The sequence below is a fragment of the Zootoca vivipara genome, chromosome 6 (assembly GCF_963506605.1).
Source record: "Zootoca vivipara chromosome 6, rZooViv1.1, whole genome shotgun sequence".
Taxonomy (NCBI): domain Eukaryota; kingdom Metazoa; phylum Chordata; class Lepidosauria; order Squamata; family Lacertidae; genus Zootoca; species Zootoca vivipara.
In genome coordinates this window covers 34,232,877-34,248,600 of record NC_083281.1, presented here as the reverse complement: position 1 = coordinate 34,248,600, position 15,724 = coordinate 34,232,877, and the positions used below count along the sequence as shown (strand labels likewise).

The 15,724-nt window shown below is 49.2% G+C and overlaps 1 protein-coding gene across 2 annotated transcripts in view; it reads left to right on the top strand.

Moving 5' to 3' along the window:
- Positions 1 to 4,679: 4,679 nt before the first annotated feature.
- Positions 4,680 to 15,724, top strand: part of FGR (FGR proto-oncogene, Src family tyrosine kinase) — a 55,930-nt gene continuing 44,885 nt past the window's right edge. The window contains exon 1 of one of the 2 annotated variants that reach the window (XM_035118681.2): positions 4,680 to 5,024. The gene's annotated coding sequence lies outside the window, so the exon portion shown is untranslated. The remainder of the gene's footprint in view (positions 5,025 to 15,724) is intronic. The other variant, XM_035118679.2, reaches the window with a different exon arrangement.

Genomic DNA, 15,724 nt, shown 5'->3' with positions numbered 1-15,724 from the left:
AGCATTTGCCATGCATGAAGATGCTCCCAGATTCTGGGGAGGCCAGCCCATTTGGACAAGTTGGGCACTGCTCCACCGAGATCAGCCTGCCCCCACCTGCCTACCTCCTTACTTACAGCCTGTCTAGGGGGCAGCCCTGACTGTCAGCCGCCTCCTCATTTTTATCATTGCCTTTGCAGATTTCAACAAGGAGGAGGAAGTCAATGATGGAGAGCAGAGCCAGGAAGTCCATTGTTGCCAAGACCACGTCCTGTTCTAAACAGGAAGTCTTATAGCTTTTCCTGCCTCAGAGGAGCCAATAGCTAACCTGGGTGGGTGAGGGCAGTCCAGAAACCAGGAACACTACCAAGAGGAAAATTCTGTATTCTTGGTGGTGGCTCACCACCCAAGGCACTTCTATGCGGAGCTAAGAGTTCTTGCATTGCAGCCCCAGTGGCTCTCAATTCAAGAGCAAGTTTTTTAGTTCCCTCTCCCACTCCCAGTTGTCAGTTTCTCCATTCATGTTGCTTCCAGATGACCTGTTTATCGAGTATCTGCCATGGTTTCTTTGCATGAAGTTAGATGATGTCAGTAGATTGAGCATTCATTCCAATTTCTTTGTGGAGAGGCTATATTCCTTATCACAAAAAGTGCAGTTTTGAGAGGACGTGGGTTTGTCGTGCAAGAGCGCCAGATCAACTTTAATTCCACAACAGGAAACAGTTCATGCTCAATATCATAAAGATAAGAATAGATAAGAGCAAAGAGTCAGAGACCTGTGCTGTTTCCAGTGAGTAGAAGACTCAAGAGGAATATCTACTCTGGCCTCTGTAGGAGACTAGCAACCAAACCTAACAAATGCTTGTTCTTGCTAGTTGGTATGAAAAGGGGCTAATACCACAGAGCAGGATTGCTGATAGGCAGATAGTCAGACCATAGAAATACAATTGGTAGAGAGGGCTCGATGTGATGTCATTTCCCCTCCTCTCCAGGGGAGAAAGGAACTTACAGCATTTCCTGTTCCTCTCTCTCTCCCTTGCTTTGACCAGCATTGGGTGCAGACATGCCTCTGCTTCCCCCACCTTTAGGCACATGCCTAAAGCTGGTTATACTGTTAACTGCTGGTGTTGCTATGATCCCATACATGATTATAAAGTAAGTAAATCTATTTTTTAAACTTACTTGACAAGTTGTTGCCTGATTCTTTATTAAGTGGCGTTAGAAAAGGGAGCCAGCTTACTTCATATCTAGACTTGCTCAAAACAGCCTTTAAATTTACTGCTAATGATGGGAGTTTGAAGCTCTATTTAATCAGATGCATACTATGACATCACCCTTCATCTTGACCCCAAATCTTTTGCCACTCCTGTTCTTGAGGACTGCAGTGGTGGTGATTCCATCTCCTTCTCTGACAACTCCAGGGACTCCTCCAACAGGTTCTCCCAACCTGGAGGGCCCCTAAAGAGTTCAGTCCCCATTTGGGACAGCTGCATGTTCCTGCATTGCAGGGGCTTCAATTAGAAGATCCTTCTAACTCTAGAATTCTATGATTCTATGTCACATGCTAATACTGAACTCAGTTCTCCAAGAACTGCTCCTTATGTAGCTCCACTCATGTGCCAGAGGGAGGTATTTGTAGGCTTGGGGAAGGACCCTGGCTCACTTTCAATCCCCAACATCCCCAGGTAGCGGCCCCTGCATGGAAACCTGGAGAACTGCTGCCATGCAGTAGAAACCATCATGAGCTTGATGGGCCATTGATTTGACTCCGCATAACACACCTTCCTATGCACCCGTGTAGAGGTGAAAGGCTGCAGGAGGTCCCAGGTTTAATCCCCCAGCATCCTCACGTAGGACTGGGATTGTTGTCCCATATCTGAAAACCTGCAGAGCTGTTGTCAGTCAGAGTAGACAACACTCCCCTAGATAGGCTAATGATCTGACTCAGTACAAGGAAGCTTCCTTTGTTCCTATAGCTTCTTTTATTGTGGGGGTGGGGGGCAGGGCAGTGACAGGGTCCCTGAAACAGTCCAATGAGGAGTGAGCATGTCGTGGAATGCTAGCTGACTGTTGGAGAGGAAATGGGAAAGTGGGGAGGTGTTGGGGGGGCAGGGATGGGGTAGAATGGAGTTGGAATGTCCCTGGAGAGGGCACAGTTGACTTGCTACACTGCAACATTTTGTTGCAGGTCCCATTTGTATTATTCTCTTACATTTGTGGCTGTTCTCCATTTAAAAAACAACCACATAGGATAATAGTCAAGCTACCTATTGGGTTCATTGTTCTTTTAAATAACCGGGGGGGGGGCGCGGGGGACGGGACGCCTTTCCTTGCCTCTCACACTAACAGATGACAAGGGGAGTAGTGGCATTTCAGCTTCTCACCTCCACCTCTCGAATCTTCTCTTCCCACTCATTTCCCTTTGCAAAGCTGCTCCGCTCTGCTTTGCCTGCCTAAATCAGGAACAGTTTATTTTTGTGTTCGCAGCCAGTCTTGAGGGAGGGAGGTGGGGAGCCACAGGACTGATCACCGTTTAGGTTTAAATTGGAGCTGTGCCCCAGCTCAGCGCATGGGCATAGCTGGGGGAGGGGGCAGGGAAGGGCAGCTACCCCCCCTAAACCAATAAAAATCAATAATTAACTGAGGTTCTGTCCCCCCCGAACAAAAATTGTGGCTACACCCAGGGCTCAGAGTTCTCCCCCGTTTGGCATCTTTCCCCAGGGATAAGAATCCCTCTACATAACAAATGACACCCTTAACAAATGACAACTCCCAGGGTTCTTAGGGATGATGGGAGTTGTAGTCCAAAAAAATAAATGTTTAGGGGTATGCATACCCCAGCATACTTCCAGAAAAAAAGCACGGACCATAGGTGAGGTTTGGAACTATATGCTAATACCATGAAAGAACAGCCCTGCAAGTCTTTAGTCAATACTTCCCATGTGGGGATGGGGAAATTGCAGCCCTCCAGATGTTGCTAGAGTATAGCTCCTATCATGCCTGACCATTGGTCATGCTGGGTGGGCTGATGGGAGTTGAAGTCCAGCAGCATCTGGTGAGCCACAGGTTCATAGAATCATAGAATTGTAGTTGGAAGGGACCATGAGGGTCATCTAGTCCAATCTCTTGCAAGGCAGGAATCTTTTGCCCAGCGTGGGGCTTGAACCCACAACCCTGAGATTCTCGGGCTCTACCAACTACCCTATCCCTACTGCAGGTTTTTTGTTCTCACCTTAAAACACATTTGACATACAGTACATTATTTCCATCCAAGAATTCTGGTCGCTTTAATTTACCCCTCAGAGTTAAAAATTGCTGGCAACCCTTAACAAACTACAGTGCCCAGAATTCTTGGAGGGAGAGAATGTGTTTCAAACGTGCTTTAAATGTATGATTTATACAAGGGTTTCCGGAATTTGGGTCTCCAGCTGTTTTTGGACTACAACTCCCATCATCCCTAAGAACCCTGGGAGTTGTCATTTGTTAAGGGTGTCATTTGTTATGGTGCTGGAGGAGACTCTTGAGAGTCCCATGGACTGCAAGAAGATCAAGCCTATCCATTCTGAAGGAAATCAGCCCTGGGTGCTCACTGGAAGGACAGATCGTGAAGCTGAGGCTCCAATACTTTGAGAAGACTCCCTGGAAAAGACCCTGATGTTGGGAAAGATTGAGGGTACAAGGAGAAGGGGACGACAGAGGACGAGATGGTTGGACAGTGTTCTCGAAGCTACGAACATGAGTTTGACCAAGCTGCGGGAGGCAGTGGAAGACAGGAGTGCCTGGCGTGCTATGGTCCATGGGGTCATGAAGAGTCGGACATGACTAAATGACTAAACAACAACAACAAGGGTGCTGAGAGCTATTAGGATATTTTTATTCCTCTCACAGAGCTCCAGTTGCCAGAATTCCCTGTGAGGAGGGATTGTTTAAACCACTTTGGGAACTGGAACTCCATGTGTGGAAACAGAACTCCTAAACGACTCTCAGCACCTTCAACAAACTACAGCTCCCAGCATTTTTTGGGGGAAGCCGGCGCTGTTTAAAGTGGTGTCATAGCTCTTTAAAGGTATTGTGTGAATATGCCCTAATACAACAAAAGAAAACTATAATAGAGTTCTGTGCTGAGGGCCTATGAGAAGCAGAGGACTTCAACCACATCCCCAACATACATTTAAACCACATGGGTTCCTCACCATTCTGGGAACCCATAGTTTGTTCAGGGTGCTGGGAATTGTAGCTCTGTTGAGGGTGAACTACAGTTCCTAGGATTCTTTAGGGGAAATCATGTGCATCAAATAAAGGGTGTCAATGTGCCTTAGTTATTGCCTAACTCACATTGATCAGGCCTCTCCAGGAAAAAAATGTTCTAGGGCTTTTCCAGAGTAGGAACACACACAGGTAGTTATTCCAGAAGTGCTCTTCTACGGATGGGGATCTGGACTCGCCCACCGTTAGGCAGTGAATAAGGCTAAGAATAGTTTTAAAGGAGGAATATTTCCTCTTCTGAACCAACATGAGATGCCTTTAAAAAAAAACAACCACCCACGAGAGAAGCCCTTCATTGGCCGTTCCTTCCCTCCTCCAGAAAGCAGCAAGCCGGCAATCAATGAATGGGTGGGACCTGGGGAGTCGGGGGTCCCGCCCTGACAGCTGATTGGGGGCGGTGGCGCTGGAGCAGAGGCGCTGGAGCTAGAGAGCTGCTTCCCCCCCTCTCCTACAATGAGCTTCTGCTCGGCGAGAAAGGGGAGGGCAGAGAGAAGGAAGGTGGGGAAACAGAGGAGGTGCTTTTCTGTTCGTGGCATTACACCAGCTGAAGGGTCAGTCCGGGGGAATATACAGATACACGCACGCACACACATGCCTGCGCGCTCAGGAAGTACTCTGGCTGGTCCAAGCCCACTTTCCCTGCGTTTTTAGGGAAGGGAAGGAGCAATCCCAGCAGAGGAAGCGCCGGGAGGAAAAGCGAAGCGACCCCAGCGCTGGTCTTGCCAAAGAGGGACCCGTAGCGGGCGAGCAAGCTGGACGAGGAGGCGAAGCAGTTCCAGGTAAGGCGAGCCCTCGATCTCCGGTGCTGTTCGAAGCTGAGTGGCGCGGCGGGTGCGCGGCTTTGTGGATGCGCGCTCGGAGTTGGGGGTCAGGGGCTTAGGATCTCTGCGCCCAGAAAGGATCCCCCTCCCTCCTGTATATATAGATATATATGAAAGACAGAGAGAAGAGAGGGTCAGGTCGCCTTCCTGTAGTAGCTTCACCATCTCTGTGGCTTGTTGCTGCATCGGGGGAAGGAGGAGGAGGAAGAGCAGCCCAGGCCGCGGAGGCTGGAGACTGGGGGGCGAGGAAACACGTCCCTAAATAAATGATCGGGGGGCGAGCAGTGGCTAGTGGGGGCGGCAAATGTACAAAGGCGTTTGGGGAGGAGGGTGGAATGTGTGGGTGCTCAGGGGAGTGACTTCCCCCGAGTATTGGGCGGGGAGAGAGGGGGTGTTCTCGGGGTCCAGCACCGTTCCCGGAACTGCAGTGTGGTGGTGTCAGTGGGAGGAGGAGAAGATGGATGGGGAGCTGTAACGCTCTCCGGAGCCCTAGCAGCCTCCGTGGTAAACCACACTGCGCAAGCCGAAGGTGGGGAGGAGAAGGAAGAGAGAGGGCCAGAGAGAGAAGGAGGTGTGTTTGATGGGCACAGGTTGATGTACCTTTGTCTCTCCGCCCCCCCCGGCTGTCCTCCTCCCACCCATCCCCGTTTCATGCAAGGATGTGCAGGCAAAAAGAAGCAACCACTGTCCTTTCCTCTCTCTCTCCCGCCTCCAATTTCAGCAGCTGGAGTGAGGCATCAATAAGCTCCTTTTGTGATACCCAGAATCTGCTGCTTATACTGGGGGTGAGGGGGGTGTTTTCTCTTTCTACTGACGCCCCCTCGCCCCCGGCCGCTTTCTCCTCCCTGGGGACGCCTGGGCCATAAATCCTTCCCTTGCCAGCCGCGCTCCACACAGCAAGCAACAAAAGGCTCGGCAGCAAACAGCCAAAGGGGTGAGTTGCCGGCTGCTCCAGCCCTGCAGGGGGAGAAGCGGTTTGTGTATACTGTATGTGCGTGCGTAGCGTAGGAGTGTCCGCCTCCTCCGCCCCCCCCCACCGTTGTAAGGCCGGCGACCTACGGTACGAGGATCCCTTCTGACGCTGGACCCGGACACCTGTGGACCACCTGCCTGCCTTTTTCCTTGCCCGCTTCAGTCTCGCGTTTCTTGCCCCGGCCGGAGCTACATCGTTTCTTTAAATCATGCTTTCTTAATTCCCTTTCCTCTCCGGCTCTTCCCTCCCCCGTCGTGTCTGCTTATCTGCCAGATCGGATGTTGAGAGAGGTGTAAAATTAAACCATCTTTTCTCCCCCACCCCCCTTCCAGCTCTCTGGCCATTGATAAGATTCTTCCCAAGCCCCGCCCCCTCTTCGCTCATGTTGTGAAGAGAGCGTGGGCAACGTCGCCTTAAGAGAAGTTGTGCCAAGCAGGAGTTGCAGTCACGGCATCCTCGCAGGAGCCCTGATTCCCCACCAGTGAACTTCGGTCCTCTTGGGTTCCGGAATTGGTGGTCTTTTTTATTTTATTTTATTTAAATGCAAAGCATGCCTACCTCTTAAGCTGGAAACCTGTGTTTCTACAAAATGTAGCAAGCCAGCTGTGTTTCTGGGTGCCCTCCTGCCGAGTGGGGCTCCGCACTTCTGCCCTAAAGCAGAGCTGTAGATACGGGTGAGGTGGGCTAGCCAGGTTTCTCCCCCCCCCCCGTGTGAAACCTCCAGAGGGGCACTATGGAGGCTCCCAGCCTCTGTGTGTGTACGCCGATGCACATGAAGGGGGTGCCAAACTGGGTCTTTGACAGGTTAAATAAAGCCTAGTTTCACCCCTGCCTAAAGTCCTCCAGACTCAGGGACAGGCGAACCACTTTTTCATTCTGAGATCCGCCATTTGTGCTAGGCAACCTCCTGGAGGCCACAAGATGTCAACAGTGGGCAGAAGATTGAATGTGGTTGTTAGCTATGTACCATACAGGGCCATCTTACCCATAGGGGTGTGGGGCACCCAGTGCCAGGCTCTCAGAAGCACCAGGCCGAGAGTCCGGGGAAGAGCCTGTCTGTCAGTCAGAGTATTGCGGTGGGCTCTTCTGCTGCAGGCGGTATTGCGCCGCGAGTTCGGAGGCGACCGAACCAGCAAGACGCTGAGGCGACCAGCGGGCCAGCTCTGCCCTCCTGCGCGCCTGGGACTGGGCAACCTGGGGGGGGGGCAGATCTTTGCACCCCAGTGCCGCATATGCTTAAGACAGCCTTGGTACCATAGGCTGACTTTTTACACACATGCACCCCTCTCTGTTGCCCATTTGGGCAAGAAAGAGGCATTATCTAGGCAGGTAAAAGCACTCAAGGAATGTGTGAAGCAGGATCCGTGAGGGACAAGGCAGAGTGGGTGGGTGGGTGAAGTGGCCTGGGGAGAGTCCTGGGGGTTAGATAGGCCTGGAAGGTGCATTTGACCCACAGGCCCAGGGTTCCCCAGCACTGCCCTACTGCCAGGCTTCCCCCTTCTAACCATGCACATGGCGACCAGGCCTCAGCACACATTCAGGAGGCTCAGTGTTATGCCGAGAGAGCCTCTGAGGGAAACAGCTTGTTTCCTTCTCTCTTGGAACGGCCCACCCCACTTGTGTCTTTGGTTTCTCTCCTGCATTGTTCTTCTTCTTTTTTAAAAAAAGAGAGGGGAAAATTGCCTGTCTCCTTCCCAAAGCTAGGGGTTTCTCCTAGAATGTGACCAACAGTTTCCGCCTCTCCTCCAGCACTCACAGATCCGGGAATTGGCACCTCCTTCCGGCGGAAGTCCTGCTTTTCTCAGCCAGAGGTTGAGCTGGGGGGAGGTGATAGGGTTTATGGGGAAAGGGTTACCATGGCTACTCCTGCACAGAAATGAACATTTCTCTTGCCTTTCTCTGGGTCACTTTGCGGAGAGAGTATTTTTTATCAGGTTTCAGAAGGACATCCCTTGCGAGGGAGGGGCTGCAGCCCAGTGGGAGAGCTCATGCCTTGCCTGCAGAAAGTCTCACCAACATAGTGAGAGCACCGGAAGAAGGCAAGCTGCTTCACACTGAGTCAGGCCATTGGTCCTTCTAGGTTCGTCCTTTTTTCAGCCAAAGGGCCGCATTCCCTCCTGGGAAGCCCCCAGGGGCTGTGTGTGTCACTGTTGGGAGGCGAGGCTGGGGGCAAAAGTGGGTGGAGCAATGAATGCAAATTTTGTACACTTGGCTAACTTGACACACATTCACACAACCTCCATCTAACGAAGCAAGAAGCACTATTAGAGTTGCAGCCAGGCAAAAACGTTCAAATAGGGTGTGAATAACAGAATCAAAGTATCATAGAGATGGAAGGGTCATCTAGTCCAACACCCGGCAATGCAGGAATCTTTTGCCCAATGTGGGGCTCGAACTCACAACCCTGAGATTAAGAGTCTCATGCTCTACTGACTGAGCTATGTAAGGCGAGTGAGGGGTGTGGTGTGAAAGTGGGTGTGGATAGAGGAGTCCTGAGGGCCAGACAGAGAGGGTGGAAGGGTTGCATTTGCCCCCCCCCCCGACCTGAAGTTTCCCACCCCTAATCTATACTCAGTGCCCCATTGCACTGTCAGATAGGATATAGGGGAGCATAATATTCAAGTTACATTGTTGTTATTGTTATTATTGTTGTTTAATCTTTGTACCGCTTTTATGATAAAATAGCTCCTAAATGGTTTACAACTACAAAATCAATCCACAATTAAAGTACACAATAATTTTAAAGCACCCTTAACTAAAATACACAATAAAAAATAACAATTAAAAGCAGTCAAAACTATAAAATCCCAAGTTCAGTTCAGGGGAAAGCTTGCCAAAACGGGTGTGTCTTCAGGAGCTGAAGAGTTGTTTGTCTGTATTGGATCACAATCTATCAGGGGTGCCCAAACTTTTTTCAAAGAGGGCCAGATTTGATGAAGTGAACATGTGTGAGGGCCGACCAAAGTTGTTGAGATTTTTTTAGGATTTTACCCCAGGACATACACTGCAACGGGGGCTGGACTAAACTGACCGGCGGGCCAGATTAGGCCCTTAAAATGGACTTTGGACACCCCTAGTCTACTTTAAAAGTCTGTCTCTAGTAACTGGGAGGTAGGTTGCCCCGGATGTGGAAGTATATGACTAACTGTCATGGCAACAGTCATTGGCTGTGCTTACCCAGAATGATAGAACTCTTGGGTTGCCTGTGCATTTGGGATGGCCCAGAGTTTTGGACTGGACCACAGCAAATGTGTGAAAGCAGTTGGACGATAATCTTTTGTATTAGAGTGGGTTGAGGGTGAGAGAATCAACCTCTGGTCCTTGTGCTAATTTCAGAAGCCTCCTTCATGCAATCTGTTCCGCTCCAAGCAGCCTGCTGAAGGTGGGGGAGCCACACCCCTTTTAGTTTTGGCCACACCCACATGTCAGCATGGGCCCTCTGACAGTGGTGGTTGGTGCCCATTAGTACTGGCAGGGCAGAATGCAGGGAGGCCAAGGGAGGCGGAGCCAGAGCCTGATTGGGAGGAGCCAGAGCCTGATTGGGAGGAGCCAGAACCCACAACAGACAGAGGCAACCAATCCTGGTTCCACCTCCATCCTCTTTCCTGCTGAATTTTACAAGGGCAACACAGAGACCAAGGAAGAGGAAAGTGGCTGTGCAAAAGAAGGGGCAGACAGAGGTTGGTGGGGCATTTGCTCATCATCCTAATGGACAAGCCACCACAAGATTTATTGTTTGCTGCCTGGAAAAAGAAGGGGGGAAATATTCTAATACATAAAGAGAGCATGCAAACAATAAAAATGTGGAAGAGGCCACATTTTGAGATTTAAAAAGCAAGCACACCTGTGTTGGAGCCCAGGTGTTGGGGGATGAGTGTTCAGACCCCTGGGCTCTCACTTGTGGGGTGCCTCAGGGTTCCGTCCTCTCCCCCATGCTTTTTAATATCTATATGAAGCCGCTGGGAGAGATAATCAGAGGGTTTGGGCTGGGTGTTCATCAGTAAGCAGATGACACCCAGCTCTACCTCTCTTTTAAATCAGAACCAGTGAAGGCGGTGAAGGTCCTGTGTTGTGAGTGCCTGGAGGCGGTTGGAGGATGAATGGTGGCTAACGGATTGAGGTTGAATCCTGACAAGACAGAAGTACTGTTTTTGGGGGCCAGGAGGCGGGCAGGTGTGGAGGACTCCCTGGTCTTGAATGGGGTAACTGTGCCCCTGAAGGACCAGGTGCGCAGCCTGAGAGTCATTTTGGACTCACAGCTCATTTTGGACTCACAGCTGTCCATGGAGGCACAGGTTAATTCTGTGTCCAGGGCGGCTGTCTACCAGCTCCATCTGGTACGCAGGCTGAGACCCTACCTGCTTGCAGACTGTCTCGCCAGAGTGGTGCATGCTCTAGTTATCTTCCGCTTGGACTACTGCAATGCGCTCTACGTGGGGCTACCTCTGAAGGTGACCCGGAAACTGCAATTAATCCAGAATGCGGCAGCTAGACTAGTGACTGGGAGTGGCCGCTGGGACCACATAACACCGGTCCTGAGAGATCTACACTGGCTCCCAGTACGTTTCCGAGCACAATTCAAAGTGTTGGTACTGACCTTTAAAGCCCTAAACGGCCTCGGTCCTGTATACCTGAAGGAGCGTCTCCACCCCCACCATTCAGCCCAGAAACTGAGGTCCAGTGCTGAGGGCCTTCTGGCGGTTCCCTCGCTGCGAGAAGCCAAGTTACAGGGAACCAGACAGAGGGCCTTCTTGGTAGTGGCACCCGCCCTGTGGAACGCCCTCCCAGCAGATGTCAAGGCAATAAGTAACTATTTTACTTTTAGAAGACAACTGAAGGCGGCCCTGTTTAGGGAGATTTTTAATGTTTGATCCTCTACTGTTTTTAATATTCGGTTGGAAGCCGCCCAGAGTGGCTGGGGAAACCCAGCCAGATGGGCGGGGTATAAATAATAAATTATTATTATTATTATTATTATTATTATTATTATTATTATTATTATGATCCTGTGAATGAGTGCATCTGGGAACATAAAACTTAGCTACGTGCTCTGGAATCAGTTTCTGCTCACAACCTGATAGAGAAAAAGTGAGTAAGAAGCAACACAGTGTAGGTTTATTAGATTATGCACGGCGTGTGGAGAAAGTGGATAGAGGAAACTTTTCCTCCCTTTCACATGACACTAGAACTCATGGGCATCCAATGAAGCTGAACGCTGGAAGATTCATATAAAAGAAAGAACTTCTTCATGCTGCTTTTACTTTAAACTATGGAACTCACTTTCCCAGGTGGCAGTGATGCCACCAACTTGAATAGCTTGAACATAGGGTTAAACAAATTCATGGAAGACAAGGCTATTGACCAGTGTTTCTCAACCTTTTTTGGGCCAAGGCACACTTGTTCCATGAAAAAAATCATGAGGCACACCACCATTAAAAAAGTTAAAAAATTTAACTCTGTGCCGCCCTATATTGACTATATAATTATGACTGTAAGAAACACTTGCCAATTGCTGTGTTGGTTGCAATCTCCTGTAATAAGGCTTCACAAGCCGCTGATTTCTCTGCCAGCACAATCCTTTGCTCAGCAAGTTTCAGGTTGAGCTCATCCAGCCAGCTTCTTTAAGTTTGTCTAAAACCACCCTCCCGTGGTGGTGGCTGTTGAGAGCTGCGCTCGCCCCGCGTCGTGACCCGGCCAGCTTCCTTTCCGGTGGGTCAGTGTAGGTTATTGGCGGCCGCCAGGCACGTGACAATGCAAATCGCCCTTCTCGTCGCCGCACGTCGTGGCACACCAGCCAGCGTCTCGCGGCACACTAGTGGTTGAGAACAGTGGTTGAGAAACGCTGCTATTGACGCTTGCTAGCCAGGATGGCTGTGCTGTCCTTCCATGGTCAGAGGCAGAGAGCTTGCTGCACTCATTTCTGGTTTGCGGGCTTCCCATAAGCATCTAGTTGGCCACTGTGAGAACAGGATGCTCCTTTGGCCTGATCCAGCAGGCTCATCTTATATTCTTAACCTGCACGGCCAAGCAAACACCATCATGCCATTTTATTAACAGCACACACATGTTTCAGTGGCAGGTTTTGCCTAGAAAACCCTCTTGATCTGCACACCCCCCACCTCCCCACTGGCATATATTCTGCAGGGTTGAAGCCTCTGTTTAAACATATGTGAGCCATTCAGAAACGCCACCATGCACATGCAGTTTGTACTCAGGAAATCACCAAGTACAAGATGTAGCAGCATATGAAGCAACCCCCGCAATTCCCTCCCCTCCCCAAGACATCCCTCTGCCTATTCAAGGTTTTCAATGGCATGTGGAAAGTGTGGGCAAGTTGAAATTTGAATGGAATAAGGAAAGAATGTTCATCTACTCTCTGCTGTGTGACCTTGTGCTTCTGTATCTGGAGCTGCACAATGTATGGTAGTTTGTTTTTCAGTAGCATTTTCAGCATGCAAAGTGTGCTGTGGTGCTTATTGTCTTCATCCAGTCAGTGCTGGGATACAATTGAGGCATTTTGCATTATTTCAGGCCAAGTTCTCAAAAGCTTTAATCTGCCTCCTGGAGTATTGCCGTTTTGTGTGTGTGTGTGTGTGTGTGTGTGTGTGTGTGTGTGTGTGTCCAGGTTGCCCAGTGCCTCCATCTGCAGCATTGAGCAAAACCATGTTAACTCTTTAATTCAGGAGTATCCAATATGGCACCCCCAAAATGTTGGACTCCAACTCCCATCAGCTCCCAGCCAGCATAGCCAGTTGTCGGGGTTGATGGGAGCTCCAGTCCAACAATATTTGGAGGGCATCATTCTGGCTATGCCTGCTTTAATTGATAGAATCACAGAACTAGGAGGAGCCATATGCATCATTTGGTCCAGTTCTGATTTGATGCAAGAAATCCAGTTCTAGAGCAGCCCCAACAGGAGAGGGCTGTTTGCTTTTTCTTGAAGGCCTCCCTTCTAGGTAATTGGTTCTATGCCTAAAATGCCCACCCATTCAAGAATTTCCCCTTAATGTTAACTGACACCTACCCTCCTGTATTGCAGGATGCAAATGAAACAAGTAATAGTGCAAATACACTGGAACTTCAGTTTTCAAGCATCTTGGAAACCGAACAATTTGGAACCTGAATGTTGAAAACCTGGAATGCTTCCATTTTCGAACACACCTCAGAAGTCAAATGGCTTCCAAGGCGCGTTTCTCCATTTTCCCCATTGAAATCGCTGACCGCCCATTGCGCCTTGGTTGTCGAACGTTTCGGAAGTCGAATGGTCTTCCGGAACGGATTACATTCAACAACCAAGGTTCCGCTGTACCTGCTATCGGGAGTGGGCTCCTTGTGCAGAGGATGCCAAGCTCCCTCCTGCTTTTGCATTGCCATCATTATTAGGAACATAGGGCGTTGCCTTATAATAGCAACTCGAAACGCTGGTTCGAGGAACTCCGTATTAACACAGACTGCCAGTGTGGTTGTGCAGGGGTTCAGAGAAGTGTCCAGCTCAGCCTGGAGATGCCAGGGATTAAATTGGGAACCTTCTGCGTGCAAATCTTGTGCTCCATTACTGATTCTTGTGCTTCCTTTCTACCTCCACTGTCAGAGGCAAAATGTCAGTGGCTTGGAATCACAAGGTGGGAGAGGGCTGTTGTGTTAAGGCTTTCTTGCGGGCTTCTTGTAGGCATCGATCTAGTCCAAGATGCTGAACTAGATAGGTCTTTCACCTGATCAGGAGGCTCTTCTCATGTTCCAGCTGATAGAACATCACATTGGTGTTGGGGCACCAGTGAAAATATTAATCTCCTACAGCAAGAAGGGGCAGTGGCAGAGCATCTGCTTTGCATGCAAAAGATCTATGGCTCAACTGGTGGCATCTTCAAGAAGAGCTGGGAATATCCCTTCTCTGAAACCCTGGAGAGCGATTGCCAGTCAGTGTAGACAATACTGAGCTGTGTGGAGCAACGGTCCGATTCAGTATAAGTCAGTTCCTATGACAGGAGAAGCCATCTATGTTGGTGGAATATTCAACACCATATTTAAAGGTACAAAGAACCCTCTCTGGGTCTGGAGCTGGCACTGTGTCAGCCATCCAAGTCAATGGGTGTGAAGCTCATGAGCCAGACATGATGGAGACATGTCGTTGATCGGCCTCGGCAGCAGCTGGGCATCAAAGGTATGTGTGGCCTGTAGAGTGGTCAGATGCAAAAAAGAAAAGAAGATCAGGCTCCTGCACCTTTAATAGCATGATACCTGCTGAAGTGCCCTCTTCTACAGAAAGAGCATGTAGAAGGCAGAAAGGGATCTAATAGACCTTTTGGTGCTTTAAAACAGATTAGCATGGCTTTCTGGGTGCTCCCCCCCCCATAGTGCATTGGAATGCGTTTTCCTAAACAGCAGATTCACTTGGCTTCTTGATAAGGCAGACCTGGCTATTTGCCACGGTTTCTGCTGGATGCATCGTTCTGCTCTGGGTGACTCCCAAATGTTCCATCGTGCAGGAAGCTATGGAGAGAGGCAACATGTTCTCAGAGGTGGAGTGATCCTCTTCACAGCCCTGCCACTGACTCATGCAGCCTTGGGGAAGATGTTTCCTCTTCGTGAACCTCTTGCTTTCTCGTCCTAACCCAGCAAACAGAAAAATGCTTGCTTAGTGCCTTCTCCTTTGGACACCCTCATGATGGCTGTCACGTCACAACTGTGGCAACCTCTGGGTAAATGTTGCTGGGAAAGTACCGGCGAGCTCCCCCAACAAGTGTTTCAAGTTCATGTTTAGTGGAGGAGGATGTGGTATCTATCTCAGCGTACCACATTTCTGCTTAATCTGGATACAGATGGTGCTGCGGGTATAAGGTTTTTTAAAAATGAAAATGTGCATTTATAAAGGGTCATGGCATAATCTGTGCATAGTCTGGCCACTGATTGCCTGTCGCCCACTATTTCCTTCCTATGAATCTCCTGTTTGGAGCAGGGGTTCACAGAATGTGCTCTGCAGACCACGGATGCTCCTGGTCCAGGAGCTTCCATTCCCTGCTAGTACTCTCCCCAGAAACACTTGTCTGGCATCTGCTTCACTAGCATTTTAACACCACATGAAGACAAATGTTATTTCCCTTAGCTTTTAGTGGATGATGATTATTTTTATTGCTAAGGATGGTCAGCTTAGCCCATTTCCACTTTGTCAGTTTCACATGCACCCAGTTGTGAGTTTGTTCCATCTCATTTGGACAGATTTCCCCCCTAAAAGTATGAGGGGAAAGAAATTGCGTTTGAACCATGTATATTCTTAATCTAAAACACACATTTTTGAATGCTTTCTGGTGCATTTGCCCCCATAAAATAGGCTTCTTTGGTGTGCATTTTTGAACTGAAATTCAGTTCCAATCTATGTACAAGCTTGGTTGGTTCACTTCAAAATGTGGACCAAACAAATTTCTACTCCATCCCCTATTTATTACTACTTCTATTATGTGTGTGTGTGTGTGTGTGTGCGCGCGCGCTTCTATCTTATTATTTTAGCTCTAGTGTTAATTTGTTGTATCTGAAATGTTTACTACTTTGGAAGCTTTGTTCAAAAGGTGAAACAGAAATCTTTTAAAATGAAAACAGATTATGTCTACACAGTCCCATTGCGTTCAGTGGTGATTACTCCTAGGTAAGCGGCTGTAAGGATTGCACTTTAAGGGTAGAAATGGCAAAG